This window comes from Miniopterus schreibersii (genome assembly GCF_964146895.1).
Source record: "Miniopterus schreibersii genome assembly, chromosome: 6".
In the NCBI taxonomy this organism is placed as follows: domain Eukaryota; kingdom Metazoa; phylum Chordata; class Mammalia; order Chiroptera; family Miniopteridae; genus Miniopterus; species Miniopterus schreibersii.
Window position 1 is genome coordinate 80,206,894 of NC_138107.1, and position 17,264 is coordinate 80,224,157.

Genomic DNA, 17,264 nt, shown 5'->3' on the forward strand with positions numbered 1-17,264 from the left:
TCTTGTACTGACTTCTTAAGATGGATGTTTAAGTCATTCATTAAGTTTGACTTCTGCAGCATATATATGTTTTGATATTCAGTATTGTCATTATAATTTTGTCCTAAATATTTTCTAAGTTCTAGTATGATTTCTTCTTTAGTCCTTGAGTTTTTTAGAAGCAAGTGCTTCCATAAAAGCACAATTCAAAATAACATATATATCTATGTATAATACCCTACTCCTTGTGTAAGAAGAAGAAATGAGTAAACATTCATATGTCTGTTACTTATTGTAAAAAGAAACACAGGAAGGCTGAATCAATAAATTTTTTTATTTCAACAAAGCTTTTTAACCTGCAAGTTGAAGTGGGAATTTGGGGGTGGGGGGGATGGGAAGGAGTGCCATTTCTCTGAATATACCTTTCTGCCTAGTTTTGCCTTTGGAAGCATGTTAATACATATTTAAAAATTAAATTAAATGAGCACCGTTGGAAAGGGAGAAAAAACTAAAACAAATGAACCTAATTGTATTTTAAATGAATTCCATAAACACACTGAAAGAAAGTGAAAACTAATTCCAGTAATTTATGAGCACAGTATTTGACTGTGGACTCTCTGTCTTGGGCAAGATTGTGGGGCAAGAACTGTAAAAATCATTTAAGTAGATTTTGCTTTTTGTTGTGGTACAGGGGGAAGGATTATTAAACTTCCCTAGTCTCAAATTATGAAAGGTATACAGCGGCACTCTCAGTATTACACCTACTTAAAAACCTTACAAAACATCCAGGCTTTCCTCTCCTGTCATTTTGCAAATATTTAATATCAGAGTTATTGAAGTTTCTCAAAAAAAAAAAAAGAGACACATTTGTGCTTTGACAAAACCCCAACGGTAACATGCTGACTAGTAGCCTGTGCTATTTTTGTAATAAATTAGAACTAGCTAACAGTGCCACAATAAACGAACCGGTGAATTTTCTCTTGTTATCACCATGAAGAATTCTGTTTGTTCACAGACCAGCAAGAGATGTAGCTTTTCTGATACTAATTCTGCTTGGACTTGGTCACATGAGAATCCAGTGGTAAGATTTCTAGCAGATGATGTTTAAAGAGTGATCTTACGAAGTAAAAAAGGATGCTGGCTACCCAGCATGGTTTTAAATTTGTTTTCACTTAATAGGAGACAGGATTTTTGTTCATTTGATCTCTTGCTGTCTCCAGTTAAACCTTCCTGCCTTGCTGTTACTACTCTTGAGATTATTCTGTGCAAAATGGCATTTCTACATAAAGAGCTGGTGGCCAGGGGGCAACAGACCAGCTAGTCCATTTGAAATGGCTATTTCTTTCTCACCATGAACGGAAAGGTATTTTAAACATATGGAACTCCTTCACAAGCTAACACTGTCACCTGCCCCACATACAACTTCATCAGCTGAGAATCAAAACCCATTCGTGATGCTCCACTTTGCAAACGTGTGTCATTGAGCCTGTGCATCCTATTGCAAAGAGAAGCATGGACTTCAGTGCTAAAGAGAGGCTCAGATTTAAGTTAACGTTTGAAAATTACAAAGAGGCAACGATGGCGTGAAAGCCCCTTCTCTGAGTTAAGGCTGGGAAATTTGGATGTGGGGTAGGTTTGCATTATATACTGACCTTACCAAAGATTAACTTTTCTCAGACACGAATGGATTTCTCTGGTTGTCCATGTTGTTCCTTGAGTTACAATGAAGGCCTTTCACAAAGCTTTTATGTTGATGTGCCTGTGGATTTGAGTGTAACAATATGAAGAATATTAAATTTATACAGGACAATCCCATCAAAACTGAGTCAGAAAAAGGAGGCAGAGATGATCACTCTTAATATGGCATGAAATTGCAGACAAACTCAGAAATACCGATGTGACCTGTGAAAATGAAGCAAAGAGGGGACTCATACAGTGGGAACAAGGTTTTAGACAGTACGCATCTTGCGTATTTTTTAAGGATATATTACCGTATTATTTGTATAATGATATGTTTTTATTGTAGAATTACAGCCTATGCACTTCTTGTTGTTCCTGTTCTTTGGAAGCAATTTAATAACTGTTCTTTTCAGGGCAAGATTATAGAATCGATTTAAGTATGCTTAAGAATTACAACAGTGCGTAAGAATCACCTGGGGGTGTTGTTTAAAACGCAGGTTTTGGGGGTGTTGTCCCCTCATGATTCTAATCTGGTATACCATAAGCGAAGTGTAGAAATCATTCTAACAAGCACCCCAAGATATTTTTATTTGGGTGGTCCACAGAAAAACACTATTAAAAATCCTTTTATAAAGATAAAAATTAAAGGAATAAAAATCAGCTTTATAGAACATATAAGTGCGGAATCTGATTTTCCTATAAATTTATTTTTATTTTTAATAAGAGGGTATGACTAAGGACCTGATTCCTTAAGAAACAAGGCAGGTACACTGTGGCAAGCATGCATGCTGGGGGACCAGGGCGCTTTGAAGGCCACCCCTGCTTGGAAATCGATGGTGACTTTACTAAGTCACTGTCCTGCCTGTATTTCTTTTTTCTTCCCCCTTGAATGAAAAAACAAAACAAAACAAAAAGGCAGAACCTTTCTTCCACCTGGGGAGGTTGAATACAAAGCAAAACAGTCATGAGGCAGCTTTGCAAATCCAAGCTCGTGTCATTATAGTCAATATTTGGGTAATACGTAATTCTTTCCAAATTGTTGAATTTAATATACCGTAATTACAAGTGTACAAGCTTTAAAATCTGACCCTGAACTACATAATTGTAGCCTCATAGAAGCTTTGAAGGGTAATGCAGGGTCACAGTCACGTTACACATAAGCCAACCCTATAAGATAGAATCTTTTTTTTTTTAACTGGCTGCAAGAGAAAGAAATTTCACAGCTTGCCTTGGCAGTTGTGTGTTTCAGGGCTTGAAATCTTTCAACAGAACTTCTGAGTTCTTAATCCAAGCTGTCCATGCCACAGTCTGGCCTGTGCTTGGGTGAAAGGGGGGCACTGCTCACAGCTCCCGCTATCCTTTCATGGACTGAAAAGTCAGCTTTTGCTTGTTGTTATTGCTGCTGTTGTTTTAACGTAAAATAGAAAGCCGGTCCCTTGGCCTTTTCACATAATGCCTCAAGCAAACACTCCATCTATATTTTGCCCTTTGCTTCCTTTCATTTTAGGCATTGAAGTGTAATCTGATGACAGCAGTGACTATTGCATATGGAGTCTTTCCTTAAACTTCGTTTGTGTTCTGGAGTAAATGTTCTTGGAGACCTTTTTAAAAATCTACTAAATATATCAGGACTTTTTTTTTTTTCATAATCTAATAGTGCAACCTTAGCAAGCCAATTTCATCTCCCTAGTTCTCACTTTCTTCCAAATAAGGGGCTTGAGCTAGACACTCTCAATTTCGTTCCTTTTCAAACCCTTCAAGTTGTTCATTGCAGAAACAGGATTGGATTAACCCAGAGTAATTTTGTGCCCATCAAGGACCCCTTTTTTATAAAGTGCGTTGTTGGTTCATGTCTTGTTTGTTTTTCTAACAAACTACCTCTTCTGATGGTGAGGATAATGTTTTGTGAAAGAAAGGAAAGGAGGGGAGGGGAGGGAGTAAAGGAGAGGGTAGGAGGGAGGGAAGAAGGGTAGAAAGAGAGGCTGGAAGGAGAAGCAGAGAGGGAGAAATGGAAGAAGGCAGAAAGTAGCAGCCTGAGTACTAGCAAGTAGTGTGACTGTCAGTTACACAGTTGAAAATTGTACCTTTAGTGCCTGAGCACATCCTCTGCTTGAGGGCAAATTGATGTCCTAGGGTTGTTTCCGAGAACATATGTATATATAATTGGAAAGAAATATATATATACATATGTGGCCTAAATAAAAACACATAGGGAGGACCTTGAATCAATTTCCAAGGCTCTTCACGGTTTGTGGGACTAGCCCATTGGCCTAGCGTCTTCCTTAAGATAAGGCCTTGGATGGATGTGTGCTATTTCCTTCGATGCTCCCTTATTCAGCACCCATTGTTACTTACAGATTGAAATTTCACAAATAGCATGAAAAACCTCCTAAGATTCCTTACTCAGTGGAGAGGCCGGGGGCTTCACTGGTGACTGGAATGCAGGATCCCCCTGAGTGCTGGGATCTCAATGTGGCCCTTGAAGAATGTATCTTGGCTTCAACCTTCCTTATGTTCCTACCGATTTAAAGACACTAGGTTTGCATCATTTCTTGTGAAAGGATATAAGGAAGTAGATTCTAATCTGTATGCTTCTCATGGCACGTAGAGGCCCTTTCCAGACGTGGTAGGGGAACTGAAGATTGTGTGGATGGGTGTGTCTGCAGATCTGAGCAAGTGCACTTCCTGCCCAGGCTGTAGTGGGTACTGATACTGAAGGAAAGGACCTTTTGGGATCAAATCGATTGGAAGTGACTCCTCAAATAGTTTGACAGGTCATATTCCCTGCCATCAGATGACCTTGATTGTTGAGAATTCTTTACAGTGTATCTCAAGAATCAAAGTGCTGCTGGACCAGCATGGGACCCCCTGCTTCTCACCAGAGAAGATGCTCTTCCCCGAGTGACTGGGCCACTGCAGACCCACCCGAGAATCTTCTATAAGACGCTTGGGCATTGGGCATTTGACCTAATTCCTTGAGGATTCATCAGAGCAATAAGGTGGAGGAAAACAAATTAGACACCACACAGACTCAGGTAGCTTTGTGTGATCTTTCCATTGACAACACTGGAAGCCAAAAGAGCCTCCTGGAAATGTAGGCCCTTATGGATATTTTTGTTTCAATTCTTATGGGCTTTTTTCTCATTTAGTTTCTGAAACCTAATGCTGCTGTGATTTACAGTTGAAGGGTTGTATTTATGTCCACGTACTCAATAAGAATTTTAGATACAGAGACCTTTAAATAGTCTTATTATTTAGCCCAGATACGGATTTTTTTCCCTTTGTAACCTATACACTGGAATATTCTCTGCAGAACATGCCAGAAAGTAAGGGATAGCGCTGTTGTTGGAACTCTATGAAAGAAAAAGCGCTAAATCACCTACAAATATAGAGCCAGCTTCCAGCGTGTCACATCAAGACAATCCCTCTAAATTTTCATTGTTGTTTAAAGATTAAGGCAGACAACCTCTTTTCACTTTAATAAATGTAACTGTCCATTCCCCACTGTGGAAAATTCAGGGCATAACGGTGTGAAATGCTGCACTGATTATGCAGAATCTCGGTCAAGGCTATGGTTTTTTTTCTACATGCTTTATGACGTTATTTTGTCTAGACATTTATGTCCTTGCTGCCCTCAGTTATAGCATTTATTGCCAAATTGCTTTTATCAGTTTTCTGCTTCATTCAAAACTCTGTGTCCAGAATTTGGAAGGAAGCAGACCAGGTACAGTTGTGATATGAAGAGAGTAAATTGTGTTTCTTAAACCCCACATCATGTGTCTTGATTAAAATACAGGTGGGGGAGGGCACAGGGGGTAAAATATATGGTAATGGAAGGAAACTAGACTTTGGGTGGTGAGCACACAGTAGAATGTACAGATCTCAAATTATAATGTAGTGCACCTTAAAATAATATAATGTTATTAACCAGTGTTACCCCAGTAAACGTGATTAAAAATACAGTTGGGGACCCAACTGCCACCTTAGAGCCCAGTCATAAAAACTCAGCCAGCTGCATCACACACAACATTTTTACTTAGAGAAACTCAAATATATAGAGGTAAACTCAGCTTCCTGTACTATTTGTAGTCTCCATTTTCTCAGACAAAAGTAAGACAGTTAAATATATATTTGAATTAAAATATAGAAAAAGATTGGGGGTACCAATTATTAGCCTTAGGGCTATAAACAGTCTCCCTTTCTAAAAATAATGTCTTGAGTATAACTTCAAATCGTTTCTCTAATTTATTTATTTACTTATTTATTTATTTACTTATTTATTTATTTATTTATTTATTTATTTATTTATTTATTTATTAAATATATCTTTATTGATTTCAGAGAGAGGAAGGGAGAGGGAGAGAGAGATAGAAACATCAATGATGAGAGTCATTGATCGGCTCCCTCCTGCACCCCCCCGACTGGGGATTGAACCCACAACCCGGACATGTGCCCTGACTGGGAATCGAACCCCAATTGCCTGGATCCTAGGTCGACGCTCAACCACTGAGCCACACCCGGCTGGGCAGTTTCTCTAATTTAAAAATACAGTTTTTGTTGGAGAGGTTGTGAAGAAAAAGGGAGCCTCATTTACTGCTGGTGGGAATGTCGACTGGTACAGCCACTGTGCAAAACAGTATGGAGGCTCCTCAAACAATTGAGAATAGAGTTACCATATGACCCAGCAACCCGTCTTCTGGGGACCTACCTGAAAAATTTGAAAACGTTTATTTGCAAAGACATATGCACCCCTATGTTCACTGCAGCGTTATTCACGGTGGCCAGGAGATGGAAACAACCAAAGCGTTCTTTGATAGGTGACTGGATAAAGAAGATGTGCTACATATATACAGTGGAACACTCCTCAGCCATAAGAAAAGATGAAATATTGCCATTTGCGACAACATGGATGGATCCTGAGAATACCATGCTAAGCGAAATAAGCCAGACAGAAAAAGTTAAGAACCATATGATTTCACTCATACGTGGGATATAAAACTGAAAGCAACAAATGAACAGACAAAAACTCATAGACAACTGTACGGTGGTTACCAGACGGAAGAGGGGTGGGAGGGAATAACGGGTAAAGGGGGTCAAATATATGGTGATGGAAGATGATTTGACTTTGGGTGGTGAGTACACAATGCAGTCTGAAGATCATGCATCATAGAAGTGTGCACTTGAAACCTATATAATCTTATTACTCAATGTCAACCCAATAAATTTAATAAAAAGAAAAAAAGTATTTTAAGAATTTCTAACCCTTTTTAAATTAAATATTAAATATGGTCATTGCTACTAAAATTAGGTCCTTCATATTTTTGTGAGTGGAGTGCCTACAACTATGCAAAACCTGATTATTCTAATTGTGTCTATAATTTAATAGGAAGTCATCAGCCAAAATTACCAATTTAGTGCCTTTTATGCATCATAGTTAGCAAAATAGTATCTATTATTTTAGCCATATATTGTATGTAAGATATATATATTAGCGATATATCTATACATATAGATGTATATATAGATATATTTTATTGGAGAGAATGAAAAAGACTGAGAAATCCCAGATATATCTATATATAGTGTCCATTTAATGTTCATATTCTATTAGCCATATGTATGTGTGTGTGTGTATTTAGTCCATTACTGTGCTATATTAAGGACCACATTTCTAATTCACTAAGGACATGACTCTGATGGCTTCTATTTTCTCACTTTTTAAATGAAGTACTTGGATTACATGCTCTCTGAGGTCCATTTTGGCCCTAAAATTTTATGATTTTGTGTTCTCTGAGATAAACCTGCTGTCTTGTCTTTTATCGGATCTCACCTGCTAACTCAGATGTAACCTCCCCCTCATTCCTAATAGGAAACATTGAAGCTATTTAATAGGTGTTCAGCTTTTTAAAATCTAGCAAAATAAGTACCATAAGAAGCAACTAGGTCAAATTTCAGCACAAGACAACGATATTTAAAAAACATTCCTAACTTGAAAGATCTGAGTGATTTTCAAATGACTCATTTGAAGTCATTTGTTGAATCTGCTGGAAGAGGGCGGTCTAATTTTAAAATGATGCAAGATGAAGTTTTACCTTGTTTGGTCTAGAACATAAGACTCCATATTGTATTATATCACTAGGTCTGACACAGGCAGTCATGTGGAATGTTATGATTCCAATGAAATGATTCCACAAAATACTTAAGGAAACTTTTTTAATGCTTCTATCAGTGTGAATACTATGCTGGCTCATTCAACTGACAGTCTTTCTAAGAGACACCATCAGCATCTATAAATGGATAGAATCAAGTTATAATAAGAAGAATAGCTAACCTAAGAATATGCCAGGCACTATTCTAAAATCAGTGGTGTTGTAAGCTAGGTACTCTTATCCTTCCTATGAAAAGGAGGGGAACAAGTGGAGAATCGTGCTTGCTGAAGAGAAAGCAGCTGTGCCCTCCACTGTTATTATGGGAAGGTCTTTCTTTAGAGATGGATTTTTACTTTGTTCATTCATCCATTCATTCACTCATTTATTTATTTATTTTTAGCACTGCCTAGCAGAGCTGCCCTGTAATTCCTCACTGGTCACTTCCCAGAATCATTCCCCATCTAGTACCTGATCCTCCCAGGAAAACTGAGCTGCACAGACCCAAAGCCTGTGGTTATTGCCACAAGTCACCTTTTTCCTCAGTCCAGATAGTCTGTGACACTCTCACATGCATTTTACGTAATTATCCTTTGCAGTTTCCTAGCTGAAGACCCCATATGAAGTGAAAGAAGGAACGAATTTCCTCCTTGGATTTATGGATACCTGGGAAACTCCATCTTGAACCACTTTTTAATTACCAACCCTATTCCAGGAGTTTCCAAAATTCCACTTCTTGTGCTGCCAACTTTGTTCAGGACACACAGAGACAATTGTAGAGCTTAACACAGACGTCTGCAAAGATTGCTGGATCTGTCGACCCTCTAAGCCCTGGTGACTTCCTTGCCACCAGGTTCTTTCTAGGTGGATACACAGTCGTACTAAGGGGGAGGTTGGTGTGGAGGGCAAGTGTCCACCAGGGACGAGTACAAGGTTATCAAATCACTATTTTTTCTGCCACTGAAATTTAGGCCAAAAGAAAAGTCTTTTCCCTAGTTTTAAAAATTATTTATAGCATCTGTCCTTCTCACCACCCTCAGCATGTTACCCTTTATTTCTAGAACTGAATGAAATAATGAGTAATCTGTCATAGGCAATTCCGTAAGGTTAACATGAAGTAACAACGGGTTTAACAAGTATTTCATTAGTGAGAATGAGAAAGGTAGACTGAGAAATTCCAGTAAAAGTTTGTTATATAATTTTAAATGCTTTAGAATAACGTCACAATATCCTGCTTAAAAAAAGATCGGTCCTTTGTGGAAGATGTTATTAGTGGAGTCCTTGAAGCAAGTGGTGGGAAATGGCTTTTTCATGACTTCAAAGGCAATATTAAAGGACCATGAAATTCAAAGCTCCTGGTTTTTATCACAGACATTTTTATGTCAGGATTTAAACATTTTCCTACTCAACATCCTTCTAGCAACTCTGGTTTTACAGAGGAAAGATTGTTATAATGGGCCTGGCTCATACTACGGTTATTAACTGATAGGCATCAATTAAGCCGATATTTAAATGGAAGATAGTCATATCAGATAAGAGGAAAGTATGATTATAATTAAATGCGTAAAAGGTATCATTTGCTTTGGGAGTACACTCTAAACCATGTGATTATTTGCTGGAATATAAACTGTCACAAGAATTCTTCCGCCTAGTTCCCCCTTGCTCAATGGCACTAAGCATAAATAAAATGTTCCATACATATTTCCTTTCATCTTACTATGATTAGGGGGTGGTTAATGTATATTATGATGTTGAGGGCATATCACTAAGAAATCAACGGAAGCGGAGAGAGGGGAAACGCTGGAGATGGATTGCTCTGGTGAACGCAGAGTTGTCAATGTGCTTGCCTTCCCCAGAGTTAACTCCTGGCTTCTAGGATTTGCTGTGCTATTATTATAGCATTAATACAATAATATGCTTGCTAAGGACTTAGGAACTTAGCAACTGTGCATATTCACTACTTTTATGGGTATATAAAAAATTTATAAAACCTATTAAATAGCAACATTTGTAAGTTTAAAGTATTATTTGAGTACCAAGTGGGGATCACAGCTCAAAAAAATCAGATTCACAGATTTTAATACTAATGCATCCTTAAACAAAGAAAAATACTCGATAAGACCACAAAAGTAGTATTTTCTCATTTTCATACATCTTTTCTCTTGGAAACTCTTGAAGATAGGAGAGTTATTTATTTACGTTGTGTCCTTTCATCTACATGTGAGACCCTGGAGAACTGCAGGGAGGTTGCTAGAGCCCAGAATACACCGTAGGTGAAACCTACCCAACCTCTGAATGGAGCCAGTGAATCCCTGTGGTTGATGAGGACAGTGGGAACTGGGTTTTCTCTTGCACATAACAAAGTATCCTCATTGACAGTGTCCTGCTGAGATGCCCTGGATTTTTTTTCCATCTCCCTCCCTTTTCTTGTGCCCCATTTTGCTTTCAATGGCCTGTACCTATGACACTTCTCAGAGGACTGTTCTCAAACTACTGGGGTTGCTTTGCTTGTTGGTTCAGAGAGCCAGAAGTGCCTCAAATTTACATCATCCCCAGGACAGGCCTTACCAAACCACCTCTTAGTACACCAGCTTGAAGCCCAGAGTCCTTGCCTAGAGTTGGAAAAACCCTGAGGCATATTTTACATTCCAGATCCCCTGCCTGTGAAATCTGCACCTTCGGTGAGCTTTTTCCATTCCTTTTCCACCATGGCCAATTCACTTCCCAATTTCTCCTGGGAGCACTTCCTTACAAATGATTTGAGCACAAACCTTCACTTCAAGTCTTTCCCTGGGGAACCCAAGCCAATCGGCACTGGTGCCAAGTTCTATGTGAAGCACTAGTGTGTAATTGATAAGTGTGACCGACTCGTTTGGCAGCCAATTGACTTCTCTAAAAATATTATCTTTTATTTACAAGTTAAATGAAATCCCAGAATATATTTAGCAATAGGACACACGGCAGAATCGAATATTAGGGTAAAGTCTACAGACATATCTAGCAAACCTGTCACGTTACATATGAAGAAAGTGAAGTCTAGCGAGGTTGCGTGACTTATCCCAGGCTTCTGGCTGCTGAATGGCAAGGCCAGTGCTTGAAGGCAGTGCTCTTTTGGTGCCATAGGCACCTTGTCTATTGCTCTGCCCAACTGTTTGTTCCAAGCATCTTATTCAAATTACATTTTCTATTTTGAGACAGGTTTTTTATCAGTCTTGTATACAGGAGAGCGTCTCAGTAGCTGAATTATTAAAGCTGAATGCTATCTTCATAGATATGATAAATATAATGACTCTTAAACATATGAACCAGTGGTTAATTTCTGAGTTGTGGAATAGATCAGCACAGGAAGAAATGTAGCCCAGGAAGATAAAGAATATAGACTGTGTTCTTAATTTATTCTGGGCACATAGTAGGTATTCAATCAGTGTGTGTTGAATAATGGATAGTGAGGTCCACCAGGACAGAGGGAAGAGAGGTTCTAGTGTCAGTAGTGGAGAAAAGGTAGACATGCCTGAACTGGGGCAGAGAAAATGGGTTTATGTGGAGGAGACAAAGGGGGTTGTTACTCTCTCAGCCGCCTTGGATATAGAAGCCAGGAAGGCTGTGGCCTTAAGTTTGTTCCTGGGTAGTAGGTACCTGTGGCATAAGAAGACAGATATTTCCGCTATTTACCCTGTTTTGTGTGCTTGTGTGTCTGTGTGTGTCTCTGTGTGTTCCGTGTGTAGCCTTTGTTATTCTATAGCTTTAGTAAGTTCTAGATAAAGGGCTGAGCTGAGCTGAGCTGAGCTGTAGGGTGTTAAGGAAGATACTACTGTACTACTCTCCTCTCCTGGGGTAGCATTTTAAGTGAAATGCAGAGTCTCACTCTCTGTAAGTCACCAGAAAGATGGCGAGAGTGACAAAGAGATGGTCAAGGCAATGGTGAATTTTGAAGATAACAGTTGGGACCATGGTCAAACAGCCCTTGGTATTCACCACATGGAGACTACCTGCTGTATCTTAGAGGCCCTGAATTGTGTTTTGTTAATAAAATGATTTCCCTTACATAACCGCAGAAGGATTTTTACTTAAAATATATATAGATAAGGTCTTAAACACTCCATGAGTTTGGTATATAAATTTAGAAAGTACTTTATAATAATTCAAAGACTTTGATAATCAGGTTTATATAGGCTTGGATACAGAAATCCTATCTCCAGAAAAGATTATTTCATGGAGGATAACCTGAGAAAACTCTGTTCTAATATGAAAGAGAGAGAGAAATATTTACGCACATGTGGATTGTTAATGATTAAATAGATGAGCTTTAAATGAAATAACAGAAGTGTCAGCGTTTCTTTTTCTGTAATGCTCTAAAGCTCAGAGACTAAGAAGATAAAATGCACTGCTGATATCATTCAAAACTTCTCCCTAAAGTCCTGCCCATATACTAAAGGCCAAAAAGGTCAACAGGGATTAGGGAAGCTTTCCATGGAATTAAGCTTTGTTAAATCACCTGTTATACTCCAGGTGCCCTTTACCTGTTTCAACCTCATCTCATGTAATCTTCGAAAGTACCTCCCACATAGTATCTTACATATGAAAAATGCAATTGTGCCGTAAAGCCAAGTAACTTTCACAGGATAGTAATATGGCTTTAAACCCATGTTCGTCAAGTCCAAAATTAGAGGGAAAATCTATACAATGCTAACAAACTGCAAAAATGAATTAACAAGAAAAGAGCTTTCAAGAACTTTTTTCTAAAGTTAATCATTACTTGGAAGCGAATAAAATCTAACTTTTTCATTTATTTATATCCTTAGAGGTGATGGTGGTGCCTTGAAAACTAAGGAATATGTAATTGTTGCAGCTGGAAGGGCCCCTGGTCTGCCCCGGGATTAACCGGCAAGTGCCGCTGGGCGTTCCTAGGCCGACGGGTGTACATACGGATGCAAGATGTTCAGGAGCCTGGGCCAGGTCCTGGGTCATGAAGCAGTTTCTGTAAAGTGAAAACACGTGCCCGGGCAAGTTGATTGAAGTGAAATTGGGTACATGAACTCCCTTTTCCCATTTGCTCTTGCTGGAAAACTGGAGTTGTCCTCAGTAAGCCAACAAATATTTATTGAGTGTTTTCTCAAAGTTCAGTTTTCATTAGGTTTTACCAAATGGAGACTGGGGCAGAACTTATAGGACTGACAGCCTGAAGAACAGATCTGGCCTCATGTGGTGACAGAGAAGTCGTTTTAGCCTCGTGACAACCGTTTCTAGTTCTTTTAGCGCTGCACACATGCAAACCCTGGCTCGCCATCTCCCTTCTTTGTCTGCACCTCGAGGCGTTTAGATTTAACCCTAAGCAAAGCCAGCTCACAGCCAGAGGCCGAGGGTGAGGGAGTCGAGATGCTGCCCTGCTTTTATTTATTTAGTACTTACTGTGGACCGAGAAGTGGCCTGGGCTTAAGGTGTATTCATTTACTAAATCCTGAAAATCAGCCGTTAGTGGGCACTTTGATTATCCCTGATCTGTCTGTGAGGGACCTAAGATGCAATGACATCACTGTGTCCACACTCTCTGAAGGAACAGGCACGTTCTTTACCCCCGTAAAGATACGGGTAAGTTTTTAGATGAAGTGGAGAGCAAATGTTTGAAAGGATGATCCTTATACTCCCCGAGAAGTAGGAGGTAATGGGGGAGAGGGTGGGGAGAGGAACGGAAACAGAACTGATGTTACTATGGCTTGGCTCTCTAACGTTAGGCGCATTACATAAATCTTTTACCTACTGCTTACCACAGGCCTTTCAGGAAGGTAATATTTCTCTCATTTACAAAAAGAGAAAGCAGCTGAGGATTTGAGAAGTTACATTGCTTACCAAAAGGCACACAGTCTACAAACTTAGCATTGTTTACCACCAAATCTTGATTCTTTCCCTGTGCCTTGTAACTTCTCAATTCTCAAGTCTATGGGAATGAGCGTGGAAAATTAAGAACAGGCCCTGGCCGGGTGTGGCTCAGTGGTTGAGCGTCAATCTAGGATCCAGGAGATCATGGGTTGATTCCCGGTCAGGGCACATGCCCAGGTTGTGGGCTCAATCCCCAGTCAGGGGCGTGCAGGAGACAGCCGATCCATGACTCTCTCATCATGGATGTTTGTATCTCTCTCTCCCTCTCCCTTTTTCTCTATGAAATCAATAAAGATATATTTTTTAAAAAAAGAAGAAGAAAAGAAAAGAAAATTAAGAACAGGACATGTTTGGAATAGCCACAGTGGGGAATTAAGTTCATAGCCGGACAGAAGTAGCAAAGCATTGGCCAGCAAGCCCGAGAACCAAGTCTGAGGATTTGAGATCACAAAGTGTGATGTTAAAATGGAGTCAGTCTGGATGATTAATTGATTCCCCATAGCAAGACAAGGTGCCTGGCAGGAAGTTTGGGACTGCTGGAGATACAGAGGTAAACAGCAGTTATAACACAGGTATACACAGATACTTAGAATACAAGGCAAAAAATTATATATGATACATGCCATGAGAGGGAAACAGAGAATGCACTATTTCATTTACTCTAATCCCCAAATTTCACATTTATCTTAAAATGAGTGACATCACTTTTCACCAATGACCAGGCAGCTGTCAAGACTTAGTTGTGATTGTACGTTCTTGAACTTGGTCATGTTGCTCATATTACTTTCACATCAGTCGGGTTGTGATCACTGTGGATGCTACAGGTACTGATTTGTGCATGCCATTTAAAGTGACTTCTTAAAAAGTACTCTATGGTTTCAGAGTGGGTGCAGGGTGGAAGGGGTCAATTGGGAAAAAAGGGGACATCTGTAATATTTTCAACAATAAAGATAAATTTTTAAAAAGTACTCTATGATTTTGCATTTTAAAAGTTATCATACACATGGAAATGTGTATTGCTGAGAGACATATACGATGTTAATCGAGCAAATATTTCTATTAATGAAGTGTGTGGCAAGTTCATGTTTTTTATGAAGCGGTAACTCAAAAGCTTTACATGACGCACACCCAAAAAGTAGATACGGATAGTTATGTTTTGTTACTGAGATACCTGAAAAAGGATTGCCTGGCAGAAATCAAGCAATTCCACTAAAGGTAGGAGAAATTGCCTCCTAATTCCTAGGAATAGATGTATTCTAGTTACTTCTTGCTAAATAACTAAATGGTTTCAAATAATACCAGTCATTTTATTATCTCTCACAGTCTCTGTGGGACAGGAAGTCGGGCAGGGCTTGCCTGAGTGGTTCTGGCTCAGGGTCTCCCATGCAGTCAGTCAGGAGATCAGAGCTGGGACAGCAGAGAGCGGAAGGGTGGTTGGGCGTTTTTCTCTCTTCCTGCAGTCTCAGAGCCCCTCCCTGTGGTCTCTCAGCAGGGGCTACTTTGGGCTTTGAAATGTCTTGGCAGCCCCAGGGCCATTGGACTGTTCACATGACCGCTGAAGGCTTCATGAGCTTGTATTTCAGTGAACAAGATGGAAGCTGAATTACCCTTTACAACCAGCCTTCAGAAGTTCTGCGGCATCACTTCTGCTGTGTTGTTGGTTACAATCAAGCCAGAAGCCTGCCCAGATTTAAGGGGAAGGAAATTCATTTCACCTCTTGCTTGAAGAGCAGCAAGTTTCTAGAAGAGCATACGGTCTGGGAGAAATTGTTGCAGCCGTATTTGGAAAATACAATCTGCCACAAGATGAAAGAAATGTCAAAACAGCATTACTGATTCATTCATTGTGCAGGACTTCCCATTAAAGCATTGAACTTCCATTGAACTTCCTGTTGACTTTGAACAGAAGCCATCTAACTTCCAGCAACATGTGATTCACTCATGGGGGGGGTGGGGGAACGGATGAAACTACAAAGTTATGCTAATTAAGCCCTGGTTTCTGGAAATAAGTTGTCAGTGCTTAAAGGTGTTAAAGAGGTCAAGATCGTGATCACCAGTTACGTGTCTTCTGTGTCTAAGTGATCCTAGAAGAGCTCATGCAGGAAGTTAAAATCCAAATTCTAAGTGGTAAGAGAGCACTATGCTGTGCTTTACCTGGCCACATTTTTCTGCAGTGGTGCATGAAGTAATGGTGTGTTTTACAACCTATAGCATCTTTGGCTTAGGACAATACAGCCGTCACAGCAGGAGTCAGCAGAAATGTCCTTTTCTTGGTATAGTCAGAAGGCCAGAGAAGAAGTGGTACTAGAAATATTAAAACTTCAAAAGTCAAGAAGTATGTTTGAAACACACTTTACACCCGAACCCCATCCCATCGACCCAGGCTTTGCCTCATTACTCTATATGTAATTCCAACTCTAATCAGCCTTTCCACTCTCCCTTGAGAAATTCCTACCAGTTCTTCACAACTCCCTGCAGGTCCTGCCCATTCCATGTTGAGATTTTACATCAGTTGCCACTGGAGGACAGGTAGGGTGGCTGGCAGGGTAGAGCCAGTTTCTCTGTTTTACCTGTTGGGATTTCTTATAAGGTGAAATCCCAATGGAGATGATGAATGAGTTTACAGCTCTAAAAAAAAAAAAAAAAAAGTCTCTGTAATATACCATATGCTTCCATGCTCAGTCTTAGAACATACCACTAGCTGTCGTCCATTCATTCAGTTCCTGCCTACTATGAGCGTCTTCTAGGTGGTAGGTATGTGGGAGGCATTGGCTGTCCGTGGTACACCTTTCTTTATGAGCTTGTTGGAGTGGACATATGTTTTCTTTTAGGCAACTATCTAGGAGTAGAATTGCTGGATTGTCTGGTAGTCGTATGTTCAACTTTTTTAAAAGTAGCTGTATCATTTTACATTCCACCAGCAATGATGAGAGTCCCACTTCATCTGGTTAATCCTTTTTAAAAGTCTAGCCGTTCTAAGGATGTACATTAATATATCATCGTGGTTTCCATTTGTACTCCCTTCATAACTAATGATATTGAATATCTTTTCATGTGCTTTTGGCCATTCCTATGTCTTCTATTGTGAAATGTCTGTTCAAATCTTCTGTCATTTCAGTTGGAGGTTTTGTCTTCTCATTGACCTGTAAGAGTTTTTTTAATATAAGTTATATATATATTCATCTTTTGACAGATATATGTATCATGAATATTTTCTTCCATTCTGTGGTTTCCTTTATCATGTTCTTAATGGTGTCTTTCAAAGAGCAAAGTTTTAAATTTTGATTAAGTCTAACTTCCCAAAGTTTTCCTTTATGACTCATGTTTTTGTGTCACATCTAAAAAAAATTTGCTTTAACCAAGGCTGCAAAGGTTTTGTCTTACATTTTCTTCAAGAGTTCTTATAGTTTTAGCTTTCACATATAGATGTGATCCATTTATAGTTAATTTTTAAAATGTGAGACAACAGTTGGAATTTAATTTTTAAATTCTGCTTTTACTTTTCAGCTCTTAGTCCTTCCTATTACTTAGCCTCTATTTCTTATACCCTCTAACCCCTTCTGACTTGTTTCTAGTATTCTA